The sequence below is a fragment of the Acomys minous genome (assembly GCF_964271855.1).
Source record: "Acomys minous genome assembly, chromosome: 10".
Classification (NCBI taxonomy): domain Eukaryota; kingdom Metazoa; phylum Chordata; class Mammalia; order Rodentia; family Muridae; genus Acomys; species Acomys minous.
Window position 1 is genome coordinate 54,780,746 of NC_140491.1, and position 20,168 is coordinate 54,800,913.

Consider the following 20,168-nt stretch of genomic DNA (forward strand, 5'->3'; position numbering starts at 1 on the left):
TGTTTTGTTGTTGTTGTTGTTGCTGTTGTTGTTTTACACAGATTCTCTTACTGGTTTACTGATTTTGATAGGCTGCCTACCCAGTGATGGTCAGAGATCTTTCTATTTCTCCTTCCCTAGAGCTCAGATTGCAAGTGCACGCCGTGACAGCTGAGCTGGCTCTTTACATGAGGACCTAACTCAGGCCCTTGCTTACGTGGTAAGCACTTCACCAACATAGCTATCTTTCTAGTCACCAAGGTTTTTTGGTTTTTGGTGTTTGGTGTTTATTTGTTTTTAACTAAGGTGAGTCCCCTAACTAGGATATGTATGCAATATCCAGGGACTCTCTGTTGGCACACCAAGGAGAACAAAGATACTGACATCTGATAAGTTAGGGGTGCTGGCAAACACCGCAGAGCACGCGGGAGTGCTGCTAACAGTAGAGAATAACTAGCTTTATGTGTGTGTAGTGTTGAGCTGGAGTGATGGGGGATATCCTGGTATTTCTATATAAATGGCCGTGGCACAGCTCATTGAATTATGAATTTGTGGCTCTGAAATTTAACCATCTGCAATGTAGTAATTGCTTCTACTTTAAGGGTATGCTGCATGGAGCTAATTGTAGGGCCATGCTTGTTTTCATGGGGTCTCAAAAAGAGTTGGAGGTGCTTGACTTTGGGGAATTGGAAGGGCCTGAGAAATAAGTTATTTCCATGTGGCAGGCTTCTTTTTTTTCATGGAAAACTAGTTCTTCTGCTTCCACATAGAGTCCTTTTGCAGTTGGATGGTCATGTATCTGAATTCTAGCCAATAGAACATAAAAAGAAGTGATAAAAAGCATTTCTGGTTATGCCCATAAGAATACATCACATGACCATTTATGCAGACTCCTACCTGACTTTGACCTCTGGCCAAATAATGAGGTTTGAACAGAAGAATATATGGTCCAGAGAGATGACAGAACTACCAGGTACAAAGAGCCCAGCGCTTTGACGGTCCATACTAAAGACCAGCTGTTAACCAGTAACATTTACACTGGACTTTATATTAATGAGAAATAAAAGAAGCGGTCAAGAATTCACAATTGTTACAGCACTTGACAGTATTTTACATAAAATCTAGATATATTATGTTAACTTAAAATTATAACTGAAATATAAATAATTAGCAGTTTAAAGCCTTATGTGAAATGCCTGGTCACTTAGGATTTTGATTCTTGGCCTTCTATTAGTGCCACTGACTTTCTTTTGAGCATGTAAACTAATCTGCTTCATGTTGCATTTTAGTTAGAGTACTTGGGGTGGTTCCTGTTACACTTGATGTATTTTTAAACCTTATCACGGTGATACGGCCTTCACAGCTATAAAAGAAAACATGGCTTCAGAACCTACTGTTAGAAACATAAGCTTGTCTCCTATTATAGAGAGCCAAGGGTCCACTTAGCTCTTCCTGTGAGATGGTGGTAAAACTGTAGGTTCAGAGAACTTAACATTCCTAAGAGAATGATGTGTCTTAAGGCCATAAAGTAAAGATGCAGAGTCGGTAAGAAGGTTCAGGAAAACAAAGTGTCAACCGGGAAGGAATGGGACACTACCTGGAATGCCCCTGTAGCAGGCTCCCTGGTCTGTTTTTCCATGCCAAGCTTTATTTAGCTCTTGCCTGCTTCTGAACTTGGCCAGGGCTGTTAAGTTTTCTCCTAGTCCAGTAAACAATGATAAATCCCCAGCCTGAGTGAGTTTATCAACTCCAGAGTCTGCCACCTAGAAGCAAAGCCCACCAATAATGAATTGACTGAGACATTTTCAAGATTGCAAGCTCTGTGAGGGCACAGACAATGGTTAGCATAGTCATCAGTTTATCTCCAGAGGGGAACAGTCAGAGCTGAGTAAATCCTTTAAACTCAGGAGTGAGGATGCAAATAGGGTGCCAGACAAAATTTACATGTCAGCATTATTCTCTGGGCACATACTTCTCCAAAATCAAGAATTAATAACGTAGGAGTTCGGAGAAATGGGGAAGGAAGTGGAGAGAAATGGCTCATAACTGATGGGGGAAAAAAAAAAATATATATATATATGTATATAAAGAAAAGCCAACCATTGCCTCCTTCTGGTCACTGACAGTAGTACAATAAATATATCTTTCAGAAAGTTCTAGCAAGTCTGCCCTCTTTCTACATGCTTATTCAACTGATTTCAACTTATTCAATCAGTTCATTCAAAAGTATGAGAGTAAATGGATCTGTACTGAGCACCTGGACTCTTCCTTCTTTTATTCTCTAAAAAAGACAGTATAGCAACGGTTGTCATGGTATTTATATGGTGCTGGTTATTAGAAGTAACTCAGAGATGATGTAATGGATGCCAGAGGGATCATGTCCATCATTAAGTATAGCTTCTTCCTGACTTGCCAAACTCCTGCTTCTAGGCACAGTGGGGTTGTCTCTGGGAAGTCAGAAAGACAAGCTCCTCTTCTGAAAAGTGGCTTCATCTCTCTGGTCTTCTGCATTTGGCTCCGCCCCACTTCAGCTACCTGGTAGTACGGCACTGAGAACGCCCAAACCCAGTACACTTCACACACTTTATACGTTAATTAAGCCTTATGTTAACACGCAGCAGGATTGTTCCATGTACATCCTACTGTAAAAATGGCAACAAAATCTTAAGGAGAGCCCACATTTCTCGATAGCAACACGTGGTAGGCTACAAATCCAGATTACATTGTAACAATCATTTTCTTCCCATGGGTATAAACCAACCAGTCTTGTTAGTGCTGTTATCCAAGAACATAAAGGAGCTGATTTGTGAATGTAGCACTAGGGGAATGAAGGTTGAGGCAGAAGCAAGGGCTGGAGTGATCAAATGAGACTTAGATGGCACTTCCTGTAAGAGCCGCTCTGAGGTTTCACATCCGCACCATGAGAGCTGATACAGTTGGTCCTGCATGTGTCTTTCTGGAGAAATCTTCCCCATTCACCTCACTCACTAAGAACTCTCATTTCCCAATGATCTCATGAAGCATAATGATGACCACAGACCACAGTTCATCTGCAGTCAAGAAAGGACTTCAGTCTCCTGTTATTGCTGTCATAGTGATAGGCCTACGCATGGGCAGAGTAAGAGGCTGGCTAATCCTTCACTCTCCGGGAGAGCTCTGAAGCTACCCCCAGACACACGTGTGCATAGACAATCCATCTGACAGCTTACGGCAGGAGCTTGCTTGAAGCTCTCAATGAAACCTCTCTCTGCTTCTGGGTTAACTCACTCATTATGATCATTTCTAGTTCAATCCATTTGTCCATAATTCTCTGGAATTCCTTATTTTTAATAGCTGAGTAGTGTACACATTCCATAGTGTAAATGTACCACAGTTTCTTGCTCTGTATTTGACCACGACCCACGTCCCTCAGAAGAAGGATAGCAGGCTACCAAGAAGAGACTTGATACCCTATGAGCATATACAGGGGGAGGAGGTCCCCATCAGTCACAGTCATAGGGGAGGGGAGTAAGGGGAAAATGGGAGGGAGGGAGGAATGGGAGGATACAAGGAATGGAATAACAATTGAGATGTAATATGAATAAATTAATAAAATGTATTTTAAAAGAGAAACCTCTCATTAAATACTAACTTAAATGTTATAATTTTCCAATGTGATTGCCCCAGGTTTGTGCATATTCTGGTCTGAGCAATGTAAAATAAGATACACAGAGGACGAGACTCTGGTTCTAATTCTGGCTACACCACCAAATTAACCAGACCAAGGACCTCAACCACAGAATGGAAAAGTGATAATGTCTCACTTGTCAGGAGGCCATGAGCAGCATTCTTACACAAAGGAAAAAAATTAGAGACAAGCAAGGAAATGTAGTCAACAAAGGTTTATACATTATTGGTGCTTTCACAATGGAGATCCAATGACTCTGGGGGTGAGGAGTTTATTTTTATTCAAGACGTAAAGAGAAAGGGAAGGATAATTATGTTAGAAACATAATGGACAAGGATGGTTGTGACTCAGTGGCTGTGCACAGGGTGGGTGGGTGTGGGGGGTGGGTGTGGGTGGGGCGGGGAGGACCAGCAAGGTCTGCTTGCTATTCTTTCCATCTCGTCACTCCTTTCCTGGAGCATAAGGGAGGACACTTGAGTTGGTTTACATGAGAGACATCCCCTCGAGGCTCTGACATTTGAACACTGGGTCCCCAGGGCATGATGCCATTTGAGAAGGCTTAGGAAGGATGGCCTTGCTGAAGGAAGGATGTCACTTGGGATGGGATTGGGGAGCTGAAAGCCTCACGCCGTTTCCAGTTTGCCCCCTTCGCCTCCTGAGTGCCTTGAACATACAAGCTTCCTGTGCCTGCTGCCGTGCTTGCTGTGCTTGCTGTGCCTGCTGTGCCTCTTTCCCATCGGGGACATTTGTCCCTCTGGAAAAGTCTAGATAAGCTCTGCCTTCTATAAGCTGCCTTACAGGCCATGGTATTGTTGCAGCAACAGGAAAGTACTAATGTAACACCAGTAAGAGTCTTTGGAGTACTTTTGGGGAGGTAGGTCAGAGAGGGAAAGTGTTATGACTTGCTTTGAGGAGCAGGGAAATGAAGTCAAGGCAGGTGCGTGTGTGTGTGTGTGTGTGTGTGTGTGTGTGTGTGTGTGTGTGTGTGTGTGTGTACATGAGCATGCAGGTTTTTGTTTGCTTGTTTGTTTGCTTGTTTTTGTTTTGTTTTCAGCTAAACACACTCAGGAAGTGAAGGCACCTCAGTACCATCCTGAAAGTCTTTTTTTCTCTCTTGTGAAAATAGGAGAAAGTGAAGGGGGACAGGGCAAGTTGAGGAAGATATGGCCATCTCATTCACAAGTGAACATAATTTTTCTTTCAGCTGCCACTACTCAAGGTGCTTTGGAGCTGTGGATTCTCCATAAATCATGTTCCATCAACAAGAATACAGCAAATGAACATCATATTAGCCAGTTGTGGCCAACCAGGCAACCCCATTTAAAAAAAGTAACTGCAAACCTATGTGAATCTGCTGAACTTCAGGGGTGCCCTCTTGCTTGGTTAGTTCAGAGTCAATCCCTCACACTCCAGCCTGGAAGCAAAAGCCAGGTCAGGGAGTCTAGGGAAACTGAGTTCATACAAAAGAAAAACAAAAAGGTGTCTCTGGCTGCCATCCTTATATCATTCATCTTGATGGAAGGCTCGCCATCGCCTATACACATAATTATTAGATGTTCCATGAAGCTTGCCTTTCCAAGGTGTTTGGAAGATTTGGAGCCCCGGGGTTAAGCGCAAATCTAATCAAACATAAAGTTCCATTGAAAAGTTTCCACCCAGTAGAAAAAGAAGTTCTCGCTTCAGCAACTCCAATGAACTGATTAAAAGTGATCCCCACAAACACGGGGTCCAGTATCATCGGGAGCAAGTCAGATCCACCCCATAGCTAACAGGAAAAGCAGTGACGAGAGTCAGAGTGGCCACTGAAACAAAAGCCCAGGCTCTCAATGCCAGCTCAGCAGGCAGTCATCGCCTTTTCAATGGGGCTCTCTCTTTGATGTGTGTTTTTTAACCGCAACTTTCATGTGATGATGGAGGAAGCTAACAGCAAGGTGGTAGCATTATGTGAAGACCAATGCTTTCAGGTGCCCTTTGCCCTGCAACAGCACCAGGAAGACAAAGCAGAGCCACACAGATGGGAGAAGCCTACCTGTTTTTTTTTTTTTTTAAAGAATCTCTGTGCTGACAGAATCGAAAAGGGTGAGTCGAAGCATGCCCTCAATGACTGAGGGAAAAAAATGACAGGGCCACTAAGACAGACAGACAGGGCTTAAAATACTAGTTTACTTGGATCACAAGCCAAGTTAAAATTATGTGTGTCCAATTAGCAAGAAGTAAATTATCCCCTGGATATGGCAAAGCTTTACCACATTTATTTTCAATTGTGGCAGAATAAAGATGTAAAAGGAAGGGGCCCATTAAAACAGTACAGGTGTGCCTTGATTACAGAACACATATGTTCACAGAAAGCCCAAGTGCAAGTGAAACAATTTTTTTTTTAACCTATAAGGCACCTGCTATTCTAAACACATGGCAGGAAGAAGCCAACCCAGCTTTGGACAGTGGTCAGAGCTTATCACATGTCTGAGTGTGCCTAGCAAGGTTGATTTAATTTGTAGGGTACCCTCTCACAGGGTCCTACAGGAGAACTTCGAAAATCAATTTGAGTCATCTTACCCAAGCAAGCCCTAAGAAGGAGTCAAAAGAAGTCACTTCTGTCACTGAGCCTCGAGTGCTTAGATGCTGTGTAGAAACACTTCTTTCAGAAAGACTTACAGTACTAAGGTGTCGTTCTCTTATCTCTGGTGGGCGGGGAACAGAGCTGCAGTGCAGAGTGGGAATGCTAGGCAGGCATGCACCCACTTTGCCAGTGCTGCCTTGAAGGCCAAGAGTGCAGAAGGTGGTGTTGAAGTGAGGGGAGCAAAGTGGACCCCACTATACACACCAAGGAGCACCAAAGTTGGAAACCATCTAATCAGAGGTTGCTAGGTTCAGAGTCAGGCTAACATGTTGGGACCATGGCAAATGAGGCAGAACAAAAGACAGACAACAGGAGGAAAGATTGGGTAAATAAGTAGCACTCATCAATAAATCATGGTGAACATGTACATTTTCTGTCATTGTAACGAAATAACAGAAATAGAGTAACTGATAAAGAATAGAGATTTATTTTGGCTTATAGGCCTGGATGTCTGAAAGTACAGAGCTGACCTTTGGGCATCTGGTGAGGGTCTTTTGCTAGTAATTTCTTTATGGGCCCTCTACTCTCATGATCTCATCTAATCCTAATTACTTACCCAAGGTCCCACCCCCGAATATCACAGAAGTACAAATGTGGAGATTTGGCTTTTAGCCCATGGATATTTGGTGGGGCACATGTAATCATGACAAAGGGCAGAAACACAAGGACTCAGGGCTGGGCATATGTTATATATATATATATATTTTTTTTTTAAATTATTGTCTTTAAAATGCTCTAGCAAGTAAAAAATCATTAACAAAAATCTACGATGCTGCTGCCTGTACTTCGTCCCTTGAAGCTTAATGGATGTGTCAGGCAGGATCTATTTTGAGAACAAACAAGAAGGCAAACTATGTTGCCAAGAGGTGCTAATTGACAGTTGGAAAAACATTTTTAATATCTCTCCATTTATATAATTTTTACTAGTCCATCACTGATGAGCATGCACTTGGGTAATCATATTCAGAGACTGCAGATATTTACAACACACCAACGTTCTTCTGTAGTGAGGAGAAAGATCTGTGAGCCTAGCTCCCTTGCTGGCATCAATTGCATTATCTTACAGTGGTGCTTGTGGTTTCACTGTTGGAGCACAAAAAGCTGGGCATCCGACCCTTCTACCTGGTCCCACCAGCTCTATGGGAGAGTACTGCTCATGGGCCTCTCAAACCCAGAAACAACTACTCGTATTGTTTCCCTTCTTCCCACCTCCAAGTGAGCTGCCTTCACCTCTGAAACAGCTCCATTTGTCATTCCTAGCTGGCCATCTTTACCCTCTCACTGGAGGACTCTCCATGTGCTTTTACAATACTTTCTTGGGTTTTACTCCTGTCCTAGCATCTGTCCAGTATTTAATTGTCCACACTTGGCCAGCCTATGAGCACCTGGATAGTGGGAAATGGGCCTTGTGCATGAGGCTCTGGTGCCGGTCATGAAGTCAGGCAAGGTGCTATCCTTCAGAACATAGCAACACAGATTACACAGAAGTCCTTTGCTGCCTTGACTGAGATGCTGCCTGAGCTGACTGGATGGACTTATGTTTCATAGCATCAAGTCCACCCATGTGGCAGGCATTCCTCTTTGGACATATTTTATAGGCTCTACTCTGAAGAAGATGGTGGTTAGTGTAGCTAGTTGTAGGAACCTGGCCACTCACTGTCCACCTGGATGCAATGGCTGCCTCAGCTTTAAGCAGTTACACAAGACTGGGCAGAGAGTTACTTGTGGGTCGAGCAACTTGATGAGGGAGGGGTTCATTTTCTGTTCGGCCCATAGATGAGAAATATTTATTTTGTATGTTGCTTTGGGTCCTCTGAGAGGATGGGATTAGGGAGAGGTTTAGTAGGACAAATTGCTATGGCCAATGGAGGAACAGAGCTGTAGAAGGCAGAGACCTCTCAGCCTTGTAAAGGAGGAGGGAAAGGAAACGGCAGGAAGAAGGCTCTCCATCAGAGCTGGAGGGTGCCGGGAAAGTCCACCGAGGCCAGTGAGGAGTATGCATTCTCCCCAGCCTGCTCCTCTCTGTGTCCCGCTCCTCCAATTGTCGACACAATTCAGATTGTGTATGACCACAAGAGTCGGTCATTGTGATGATTAAAGCCACCATTAAGGCCAGAAACATCATGTCTTAAAAGCTATCACAAAGGAGATAGCTATCCTCTTCTGTCACGAGCCTTATTCTAGAGTCTTAACAGAAGCTCAGAGTGTGCTGACTGAAAACAGAAGAGCACTAACATCTGCTGAGGAGATGTAGGTGTCAGGCTCCATGCCAGGTACATCTTCATTTTATTCAGCTCTCACCCAAAGCCCACAGAGTAAGTCTAGAAATTATCTCCACTTAAAGGTGAAGAACCTGAAGCCAAGACTTTTAAATTACAGATCACTACAAAACCAGTAAGTTGCAGAAGATAACTCAGCATCACCTCACACTTCGCACTGAAGCCATTTCCTACAGCCCAAAATATGTCTGCCTGTCCTATGGCAGAGGCAGATGGATAGCACTTTATCTTTCGTGCTTTGCAGCCTGGAGGGGAATGATGTCCCTCATGCTTTGACCATCCCCTAGGGTTGTCCATAGGTCACAAAATAAACAGATTATTCCTTCTCTGACTGACTGGTTTTAAAGAAGACTTCACCTGACCCAGGAGGCTGTCTCTTTCCATTGTCTGAGGGCCATGAACTTAGTAACCAAGTGTTGCCAATGGCAGAGCTTTTGTTGCCTGAGGCCCTTGAATAGCCTGGCTGAGTACTACATGCCTACTGAACTGTCACTGCTGAGAAGACGTAGAAACTGGTCAAGAAGTTTCAGGGATGTGGAACCTTTGTTCTCGTCTGTCTTTGTCCTTAGTTCTGTCCTGGTAGGAGGCCAGAAATGCCACAAGTTTTGGGGTCTCTAGTTTCTCATCTATTAAGCCTTTTCACCTTTCTCATAGCTTCCTGGAAGCTATATTTGAGGGTGTCATAGACCCTGGGATGAATACTTCATGGGTGGGTCACATGGACTGACCAGCCCCACCACCCTCTCTTGACTTCCTCCCACCAAAAGAAAACATCGTTAAATCCTAGATGGGACATTCAGTGACATCATTACATCCTAGAGGGGACGTTCAGTGGCATCATTAAACTCTTGACGGGATGTTCAGTGGTGACCTTTTCTCGTAGGGCCTGTCTGTTGTTGCTGTCCACTAGCTAGACTTGCTTCTTCTTTCTTAAGTTCTCACCTATAAGACTCTAATAAACTTCTTTCCAATACTTGCCTTCTGGTTGTCTGTGAAATTCATTGTTCAGGTTCACAAGATGATGAGACTGGAAGCTCCTGGATGAGGATGGCTTGGATGTTGCTGATTATCAAGGAGTCTTAGCACCCTGAATTAAGCTTGGCGCACGTAAGAAAACCTCTGTCACTCTCCAGAACCCCAGGCTTTTCCCTTATTTTCTTTCTGGTAACAATTCAAACTTGTACTCAATCTAACTGTGTCTAAATCATTTTGGCCAGGGAGGTCTGGGCATGTGGTAGTTACATTTCTGACTAAGAAGGAGGAGATGTCTTGCTGCAAATTGTGAACGTACCTGGCTGAAAGTCACAAAAGTATTCACAGTAGAAATAAAATCCCCATTGGCTTTGGGGGAAAGTTCTTGTTCTAGGATTGTGGAGAAGAGCATTCAGCGACAGGGTGGGAACCCAGAATCTTGAAATCCTGGGAAGTCTTGTAGAAGCCCACTCCATCTCTAGGAACCAGTCTAAAGGAGGGATCAGGAGACATAATGTGGATGCTAAGCCAAGTATTGAGGAGGAAATGTGCATCTTCACTGAAGGATGTCTGGGTGAGCAAGTGCATCTAAACTGAGGGATTTCTGGGTAGTACCATGACATGTGAGATCAGAAAGCTGCCATGCAACAGAGAAACATTATGGTTCATTATGTGGGGCTGACATGTTGGTAGGGCTTTTCCATGTGGGAGACTCTTCCCCAACAGAGAAGTAAAAGAAAAGTGGGGCTTAAAGAAGAAGCTCTTACAGATTGGGCCCTTGTAGCTGGCATGGGAGGAAAGGGCCAGATGTGTGTTATATGTCAGTGAAGACACACACCAAGGTGCTCCAGGCTCTTCTCTTCATTTCACACCGCAGCTAGGCTCCCAGGGAGGAATCGCTATTCCCACTATGTCTAGCTACCTGGTTCTGATTACAGGGCACAGAAAGTCTGAAGGTCTTTATTAGAGCCAAGAAGGCAGATTCTTAGAGACAAAAGAGCTTTAAGATCCTGGACACCTCTGAACATGTTGCCTCTCCACTTCTGCATTTTAAACCCCTATCTTTCATCCATGGCCATAAGAGAGTTTTCTCTGGGGCATGTAGAATGAGCCCTGGCAGTGTTTATGCCTCCAGTGTGTCTGGACTGTCCCTTCCATAGCTCCTAAACAGACAGAACACCTCTGGGGCACCTTTGGGAGGGGTGGATACAACAATGTTTTCTCTGAGGAAAAAGGGTGTTGGCTATCCAAAAGTACATTGCCTATTCCTCATTCTGAAAACACAGAAGTGCTCTTCTGCCTTTGTGAAGAAGGTAAAAGCAAGAAAGTGGATGAAATGGACAAACAGCAGCCTACTTCATATTTGGATATTATATTGTCTTCAGTGAAGTGTGTCTAATGTTCTCGAGGCTTGTGAATAATGAAAAGGGTGTCCCCCCATTGAGAACCAAGCAAATACACTGTAATTGGTTTAGAGTGGCTTTAATACTAGTGTTCTCGTATTTTAAAACTCTTTTTCTCCAAGTTTCAATAACATGTTCTTGAAAGATGTACTCTCTAAGTAATTCTTTGTCCTCAAGAAAGGCACTCCAATCACTTTTCTAAACTGATGCTCTGGCATCCGTCCAAAACTGATTTAGAAGTTATGGCTCACACCCGTGTCTGCGTCGTCTAACCTTGGCACATCCCTGAGTCCCATGAATAGGGTTGGCAGTTGGGAAGGACGGCTATAAAAAGAGGGAGAGCTGCTTGTATCTAGCTCTATTGAGCAAATTGTGCTTTCATGAAAATCCTAGAGAGTCAAAAAGAAATTGCCATGATACCTACTAGATCCTGCTAACTTCCTGGAACCATTCTCCATACTGAGTACACAGTAAAGAACTTAAATTATAAGGCACGTTGTAGTTTTCAAAACTTTTATATTATCTCATTTTATTGATATAAGAATCCTGGGAAATATACAGTGTGAATAATATTATTATTCCCAGAAGAGCAGTGAAGATGCATAGAAGAAGTTACGTCCCCACTGGGCTAATTAATGGCTGTACTGAGAATACAACTCAGTGCTCAGGGCTGAGTTGAGCTTCCTTCCCATCGTGCCGTGGCACCTGCTCAGAAGCATTCAGCTATGGCACATCAGCTTCCAATCTGCCTCTGACTACGGCCACATTGTTCCTCGCCCTGGTCACACCAGGCCCAAGAAAAGACTGGTGGCTGTGAGGAATGAATCTCCCACCCAGCAGATGGCAAGGAAGCTGAGATGGCGGCCGAGGGAAAGCCTGCCTTGTCCCAGCATCCTAACGCTCCAGAGCCGACACTCATTATTTTCATTAATGTGCAATTTCTCTCCTGGCTCTTTGGAGTGAGGGTTGCTTTGCCTACTGTGAGAAAAGGCAACTGAGCTAAATTGGGCCCTCGGGCATGCACCCAGCTTTCTCAGAAGCCTGCTCTGTTTAGAGGGAGTCTTTCCATGCACATCTCCCAGGACAGCTTTCGACAGCCATGAGTATACTTGATTTCCTTTAAAACAAGTAACCTAGAAAATGAAATAACGCATATTAGATTAAGCTCTGTCCCATTTGGCTAATTCAGAAGTTAATGGAAGGTCTCTTTCGGTCATTGGTATTGGCAGAGACACATTTAGTAAACTCTCATGGGACCCCGACACAGGTACAGTAGCAGCTCTTACCCATAAATTAAGAATGGCGTTTAAAAGCAGTTTTTTTCCTCTCTAGGAGGGTGCCAGGCAGGTCTCTCTGGACAAAGGCCCTGTGTAGCAAACTCCCAAGGCAATGCAGAGAATCACGGTAGGGGTAGGGGTGGGAAGAAAGGAATGGGAGAGAGAAAGGAAGAGAGAGATAGAAACATTAATGGATACAATAAAAGCACCTGCTTCCTCTGCATGAGTTTTACAGCATCCAACAGTTAATTTCTCCACTTTGAGGCCTGCGTAGTTCCTTATTGCACATACTTGCCTATATTAGGAACATCACATATAATGATGGTTTATAATTATTCTGTGAAGTAAATGCTATCTTGGAAGATCATGCAAGCAGGAAAAAATTAAATGCAATCAATATCTTGTCTTTAACTGCAGTCTCTATTTTTAAGCAAAAAAAAAAAAAAAATCCAGAATTAAATTTCTTCCTGGAAACACACTGTCTAATCATTTCTGCGATCTTCTCTTCTGTCAGAGTCGAGGAAGCTATTCCACCTGCCTGTCACTCTTGCAGCAGTGAGCCTCCTTCAGATAAAGAAGAAAATTCAGTGGCCTCCTCACTTTTTCCTAAAACACCCTAATCCTAGCTGGCCTGACAGGAAGACTGCTCAGACTGGGAAAGGCTGGCCTACTTTACTCCAAAATCTTCTATCTACATTTACATGCAAATTCCATAGGTTCTTTTTAAAATTGCATCTGTATTTTTTCCATGTTTGCCACCAGACTAATGCTAACCTCATAGAATAAATCAGACAGTGTTATCTTAATGCATTCTATACTAATGAGCAGTTTTAAATCAGGGCTCTTGAAGATCCTGGGGTTTGTTTTCTTTTAGAAGTATCCCTTTTACCACCTTAATCACTTCACAAAAACAACATTTATTTTGCTACTTGATTTTTTTGTTGGTTGTTGTTTTTATTATTTACTTAGAATTATCTCAACTTTGTTAATTTATACTTTACAGGATTTTTTCATTTTGCTGAGTTTTCAAATTCATAGAATCATAAATGCAAAATTCTCTAACTTTTTTATTCTCAAACCTTTCCTCCCAACCCTAAGCTTTTAGTCTCTACTGTATTACAAATGATGAGATTTTATTATTTAATGAAATAAATGGGAAACCAATTTATTATAATAGCATACTTCAAACATGTAATATACATCTATGGTTTTTCCATGTACAAATGTATTAAAATTAAATTTAAAATAAAAATAATTTCCTAATTTATTCATTGCTCTTGCTATTTTTAGGTTTAATATTCTTTTATCTCTTTCTTTTACTTCCATTAATTCTTTCTTCGTGGTTCTGTTGTTTAGTTTCTGGTTTCAATTTCAGTTCATTTGTAGATATTCTTTCTTAAATTCCTCAAGGAAATGAAATATTTATGGCTATTGGCTATTCTTTCACTTCTAAATCTAGCATTGGATAATTTTCATAGGTCTTCAATGTAGTATGCTCATATTTGTTGTTGCTATATATTTTGTTTATTGTGAACACTATAGCCTTCATGCCCTTTGAGCCATAGCTTACAGGAGGATGCACTCTTATTCACATGTACATGTAACTCTCGAGGAGCTTCCAGTTCTGCCTATAGCACACTGGCAAATGTTTACCAGGAATTTCCAGACCTTGGACGCAATTTGTAGAGCATGGAAACTAAGAAGTTAAAGGCTGAAGAAAGTATGCTAACTATACCTTTTCATAAAAGTCCCAATGAAAACACCCCGAATTTGTTCATGTATTTGTCTGAATTGCTTTTGCCTGTCAACTTGACACAGCCTACGTTGAGGAAAGACTAGATGAAGGAATTGTGTAGACTACGTTAGCCTGTGTGCATGTCTGTGGGGGTTGTCTTGATTGCTAGCTGATGCAGAATGGCCTGGCCTACTGTGAGAAGCAACATCAGCAGGCCAAGGGGACTGGGCTACATGAGAAAGCTAGCTAGCCATCATTGAGTGCATGAGTGAGGAGCCAGCAAGAGGTGTCCTTCATAATTCCTGCTGCAGGTTCTTGCTGACTTCCTGGCACCAATGACTCCTCGCAATGATGGAATGAGACCCTTTCTTCCCTGGAGTCGTTCTTGGTTCCAGTGTTTGTTTGTCACAGGGGAAAAAAGGAAAGGGAACAATCTTTTCAGTTAAAAGAAAGAGAGAGATCATTTTAAGTACAGAAGCTGAGAAAATTAGTAATAGAAAAGGAAATAAGAGTTAGTGGTTTCTCTTCCGTCTGGCCAATTTTTGGGTTAATGCTGTAAATATTGCTTCAAATTAAGATAGCCAAAATGTGAGTGCTTAGGTGTTTTCTCTAACATTGTTTCCTTGTTGGGCTATCCTCCCCTGTCCTTTTGTCACTCTTTTCTTCTTTTTCACATCCTTCTTTCCCTCCTTCAACAATTCCAGTTGCTCCCCACCCCCCTTGGTGAATAGAGGCTGACAGTTTGCTGCATTTCGGAGGGATTCATGCAATAAAACTAGCTGCATCCAAACACCACTCGTTATCAACCTGCCACTATCCTAGTCCAAAACATTTCCTGTCCTTTGTGTACTGGAATGGACTCTCTCCCCATCTCATCATAAAGACCCTATCTAGGAGGCTAGTCACAATCCAAGAGGGACATGGCCCACCTTCTATCCATTCTCTATTTGAAAAAGGTTGTCATAAAGCATTGGACATTAGCTAAAACAACTAATTGTTGTCTAAAAACTTGCAGGGAATATAAAAAAGTTAACAAAAGGAAATCAATCGGCTGCAGCTTGACAGAGAACCAGATACCGTGGCCGTCACAAACAATGCCTGGTATAGGATATCCATGGAAGAGAGGCAGAAGAGCTAAACCCAAGGCTACTGAACCTACACACCTGTACCACTTGCTAGCGCCTTGCAGGTCTTCACTGAGGAGGGGTGAATCCCATTTAATGAACCGATGCTACAAGCATTAGACAGGTAAAGCATGTTTCCCACGGTGCCTACAGGCAGGCCCCTCACACTGGTCGCCCTGCCCCATGATGCCTTCTCAGACTGGGCTCTACTCTCTGACCTCCGTGCAAGGGCATATAACCTGGCCTCACATGTCTGAACTGACTTTTGTGAACTTCCCAGTTTGATTCAGAGAGGAAATCTCTTTCTCCACAGAGCATTGGCTTCCCATGTTCTCGCCTGAGCTCAGGCACAGATAGGTGCCTGCAGTGCCCCATTGGCAATGAGCCAGTGGCAGGACAGAACAGGAGTCTCTGGAGGGCAGGTGCCCCATGAGTCACTGCCTCCTGGACATACAGGGGATAATTAAGGGTTCTACCACCAGCCTCGGATTATTTTAGTTACAAAAAGAGGAATGAGTAAGGAGAACAGAGACATCTGAATGAGAGAAAGTGAGAAACAACAAGGGATGAATTCTGATGCAATCTGCCTCCTGAGCCCATGGGGAGGAAGAGATGTCAAGACAAGTATTCCTAGATAGCACCTGCCCTAGGATGTCACTTCTAGCAGTGATGCTTGCTATAAGATCCCAGAACTAGCACTTGTATTTTTATTCCACACAAACTCATTGCCTGGTAGCAACTGCAGTCTCCTTGAGGATTACCTATCCAGGTGTCTAGTGGCTTTGCAGACTGAATTGGAAAGGTGAGGATTTCACCTGGAAACTCTATTAGAAACTGAAAAATCCCTGTCACACGATTTTCCCCATAATGCTCTGAATTTTCTAATTTATGTATGCAGTCCACTAATTACTTTACACTTATGTCAGACTTAGGGATTGTATCAGCTTTCCCAACTTCTCCAATGAAATCATGACAGCCTTCTTCTACATCCAAAGCATCCACAACGCACATTTTCCCTCCTTTTCTCAGTGCACAAAAGAGAAACATATACTCTTAATTTTTAAACATTAAAGTAGTAAGAAGCAAAACAAGATATGTCCTACATTATATACTCCTTAGAGGACCCGATGGGCTTCTGCCTTCCCAACTCTCCCCAGCCATTTTTATTGTTACATAAAACAAATTTGGTTTGTGAGATTTCTGACATCTCACAAGCCTGTATTGTTCTCCTCCCGTGTCTGTGCATAGTTAATAGGTAAGGAACCGAACTCCCTGGGAAGCACATTATCTGAAAGTTACAATCAGTATATGCCACTATGCTTAATTTTTTTTTCTAAATTCCCCCTTCATCCTCTTTGTCGATAACTATTTTTAAAAGTCATTATTGCCTTCCAGCTGTCCAAATTTTCTTCCCATTTTTCTCTTAAAAACTGACTTGAAGCAGGAGGTCAATATCTCGGCCATCATTAATTTCACACCCTCCTTTTCTCATTTCTTCCCTGGTCTTTTCTTCTCTCGAGGGTCACTTTTTTTTTCCTTGATACATTTATAAAAGACTTCCTTACTCTATTTAACCTCCTTTACTAGCCATATCTCATTTCCCACATTTGTGCTTCTTATCTCGCCATCCACCACCCCCCCAACCAACTTTAACTTGTTACATCTATTTTTATCGAGTTCTTGCTTTCTTCGGGACCAAGACAACTGTCCTGTGAGGCGAGGATCTTGAGCAGCCATTGGGGACAGGATAACATAGTGTTATAAGACTCTTGGAGGAAGAGAGGTTTTGTACCTTATGTTCGGCCGGCTTCTCCTACTTCCATACGACAAATTGAAGTGTTTGTGCTTTAATTAAATTCTTAGATTGTTTCTCATCTATCAACAATATTGAGTCTTGATAAGCATTCCCATTGCACTGTCTGTCTTAGATTTTCCTCCAATGTGTTTCACAACGAGAAACACAGCATTGTAGCATAGTTATCAATGATCATATTTCTAAGTAGGTGATGGGAAAAATGGAAATGATTTACTCTATTAAGGTAAAGATATTTGCATACTGCTGAGTGATTTGCATGCTGGCAGATCCCAGAAACATGTTTCACAAGTTTCCCCACGTTTCTTTTTTTTTTTTTTTTTTTTTTTTTGAGACAAGGTTTCTCTGTGTAGCCTTGGCTATCCTAGACTTGCTTTGTAGACCAGGCTGGCCTCGAACTCACAGCGATCCGTCTGACTCTGCCTCCCGAGTGCTGGGATTAAAGGCGTACGCCACCACGCCCGGCCTTCCCCACGTTTCTTAATGGCCTCTTATTCTGTACTTTTGAAACTGCCCTTTCCTCCTTCTGGGCACCCTCTTCCATGGGAACAGAAGACTCAGTCATACAAACAGTTGTTGCCAGGTAGTTGCTGCTTTGTGAACTAATGTCCTCCACGGTGTAATTTATCATCGCCTCTAAGCTTGCAGGGTTTGCGACAACGTTGCCTCCCATAATATCTGAATGAAGTCCTTTATAAATATTTTTTTTCTGGATGATTGATCTATCCTCTAGTTATTTTTCTCACACCTCTTCTCCTCAACAGATAACAGATGGGATTCCATCATCACAACCAGATGTTGTGCAGAAAGTACCAGAAGCCCAGGAGTGCTCTTTCTAGCCTAGCTCTCCCATTAACTACGCTGGCTGTTCTCACCAAGCACTTAAACCTCCTGAGCCTCCCTATCTGTGTCTGTAATGAGGATGAGAAGATGCCTTCCTGAGGTTCAGGGTGATCGGTGAAGACACACTCAAGAATGTTCCCCTTTCCTTTGGTACCTGGATGGTTCGGGTCCTCTTTGCTAACTTTTCATAACCAAACTACATATCCATTATATTCTGTTTGGCCCACCTCTCTCACTGGAATGCTTTTCATACTAATAAACAGACTATTACACATCTAGGTTAGTCACAGTATGAGAAGCAGCTCATGGCCAATCATCAGGCATTAAACAAAAGGATCGCTTTAGCCACGCCCACCTCCTCTCTACCATGTCTCATTAGCAGCCACATTCACCACTTTTGTTTAGAAGAGTAGGAGAAACTGAATTTGACTTGTTGAAGTAAGGTGTTGCTGGTGGATCTGGAAAGCATTTTGGGAGGAAGAGGGAGACAAATGTAAATCTTTAAAAATCCAATCATAAGCAAAGTCTCCTCAGTTCAACATATAAATATAAACACTAAATCAAATCAGATGCTTTTACATTTTTTTAATCCCATCATAAAACATTTTGTTTTGACAGCGTGGTAATGTAAGTAGAAACACTAACAGTCAAAAGAGCTGGTCTCTCTGCCTGCCTTCTACCTGCAAGTCTAGTCTTTCCTGGGTATAAATAGAAAAAAAAAATGCATGTTTATGTAAGGGGAAACACTGATTTACTAGAACTGATTGCTTCATAGTCTAATTACTTTTCAACTGGCTGTTCCAAATTAGGATGTCATTGATGGCTTTTGGTGATATATTTCATTTTAAGCAAATTTATTCTATAGTAGAGTACATCATAATGGGAAGCAGACTCCCGACTCTTCCCTCCTCTTTGTAGCCTGATATCTTGACAAGTAAATTAAATTTAGCAGTTAAAATGCTTCCATTAGTAATTTTATTAAGTTAATTAAAGAATCCCTCTTTCTGAATGCTAACTACCTTCCTTTCAGAACAATGTTGATTTCTTTCTTTTTTAATTTCATGTATTTAAAGACTATGATATGTCATGGACCCAGTCAACAAGTCCATCAGTGTTGGAATCCTGTGGCCAGGATGCTACAGGCCAAATCAGGGTATGAGCCGGGTTCTGCAGCTCTCAATGGGGGTCAGCCTGCTTCCAGTGGCAGATCCTGGGCTTCTGCATCTTTACAAGCAGCGTGAAGATGAGGGGCATGGGGAGATCAAGGAGACTATGCATGCTCTTGAGGCTCGATTTTCACCAAGGGGCACAACTACTGACCAGAGACTCCACAGCTGCAGCTGAGCCCTAAGTGGCTCACGTGGCTTTAGCTGATGGACAGAAAGAGAAGAGCTCCAACCTCATTCCTTATTTAGTGTCCAAGCTGAGGCGAAGCCCAGGCTAAGAGAGTTCTAAGCCTTCCCCTGAGTGGCTTCTTAAAATAACCAGAGACTCTGTAAGGTACATGAATTGATAGCTAGTCTCTTCATGGGCCAGTGCCTGTTTGCTGTGGAAGGGTTTCTTAAACCTGGGAGTTTCAGAAATTAATTTGTAGCCATAGAAAGAAGCACGGAGGAACATTTTATATTTTCATTTCAAAGATAAAGACAAAGGGTGCTGGAAGTAACAGGGCCACAGCCGCCAAGAGCAATAGCAGTAACTGTAACAGCAGTAATAGCAGTAACAGCAGTAGCTGTTCACCATTAGGGCGTTTTCTAACACTTATCTAGTTAAAACCCCTTCAAGGGAGACTCTGCTAAAGTCTTCATGTTACAGACACGCAACCAATGCTTAAATGTTAAGTAATTCATGTGGCACCTACGACCTCATTGTTCTGTGTCTGGAGAAGGGGTGAATTATTTCCTCACACGCGTTGAGCTCCTAAAGTGGCTAGTGGTCCCTCCAGTGTTAATGCTCAGGTCATCTACTTCATAGATATCGACTTTACAACCGAAGCCATGTGAAGAGGAGAGTGAAACAAAAACAAACAAACAACGAAGCAAAACAGACAGCTTGCACCTAAGAAGGTATTGTCAAGCCTGTTTTAAAGTATCTTGTCTGGTTGCCGGTGTACTTAGCGGGATGTTCGCTTTGTGGGTGGAGCCTCCGTATTGGGTGCACCCGTGCTTCCGACCTGGAGCGGCATCTCATTTATGACTAGGGAAGCCTGTCTGTCACTCATTCACTGAAGAAATAAAGGAAAGCCAAGAATACAGTTCATGCCAATTAGCATTAACACCTCCCACCTCCCCCTGTTCCCTAATAACGCCCCTCTGAATAGCTCACACTGTGAGCTTTCATACTCTCCGCCCGGTGTCTACCATCTCTCTCAAAATCACCCCCATGGCTCCTGAAATCCTTATCCATTTCCCCTCTCACTAGAGTCTCTCCACTAGGGCACCAACTCCCCTTCACTC

At 42.8% G+C, this 20,168-nt stretch overlaps 1 protein-coding gene across 7 annotated transcripts in view; it reads right to left on the reverse strand.

The window, feature by feature from the left end:
• Positions 1-20,168, reverse strand: part of LOC311607657 (uncharacterized protein) — a 558,074-nt gene that overhangs the window by 145,428 nt on the left and 392,478 nt on the right. For 4 of the 7 annotated variants that reach the window (XR_014782684.1, XR_014782685.1, XR_014782686.1 and 1 more), the window contains 2 exons: positions 12,207-12,286; positions 11,280-12,053 (listed from right to left, as the gene is read on the reverse strand). The exons of 2 other annotated variants lie outside the window; for them this stretch is intronic. The gene's annotated coding sequence lies outside the window, so the exon portion shown is untranslated. Of the gene's footprint in view, positions 1-11,279; positions 12,054-12,206; positions 12,287-19,319; positions 19,937-20,168 lie in introns of those variants that run through there. One more of the 7 variants, XR_014782688.1, reaches the window with a different exon arrangement.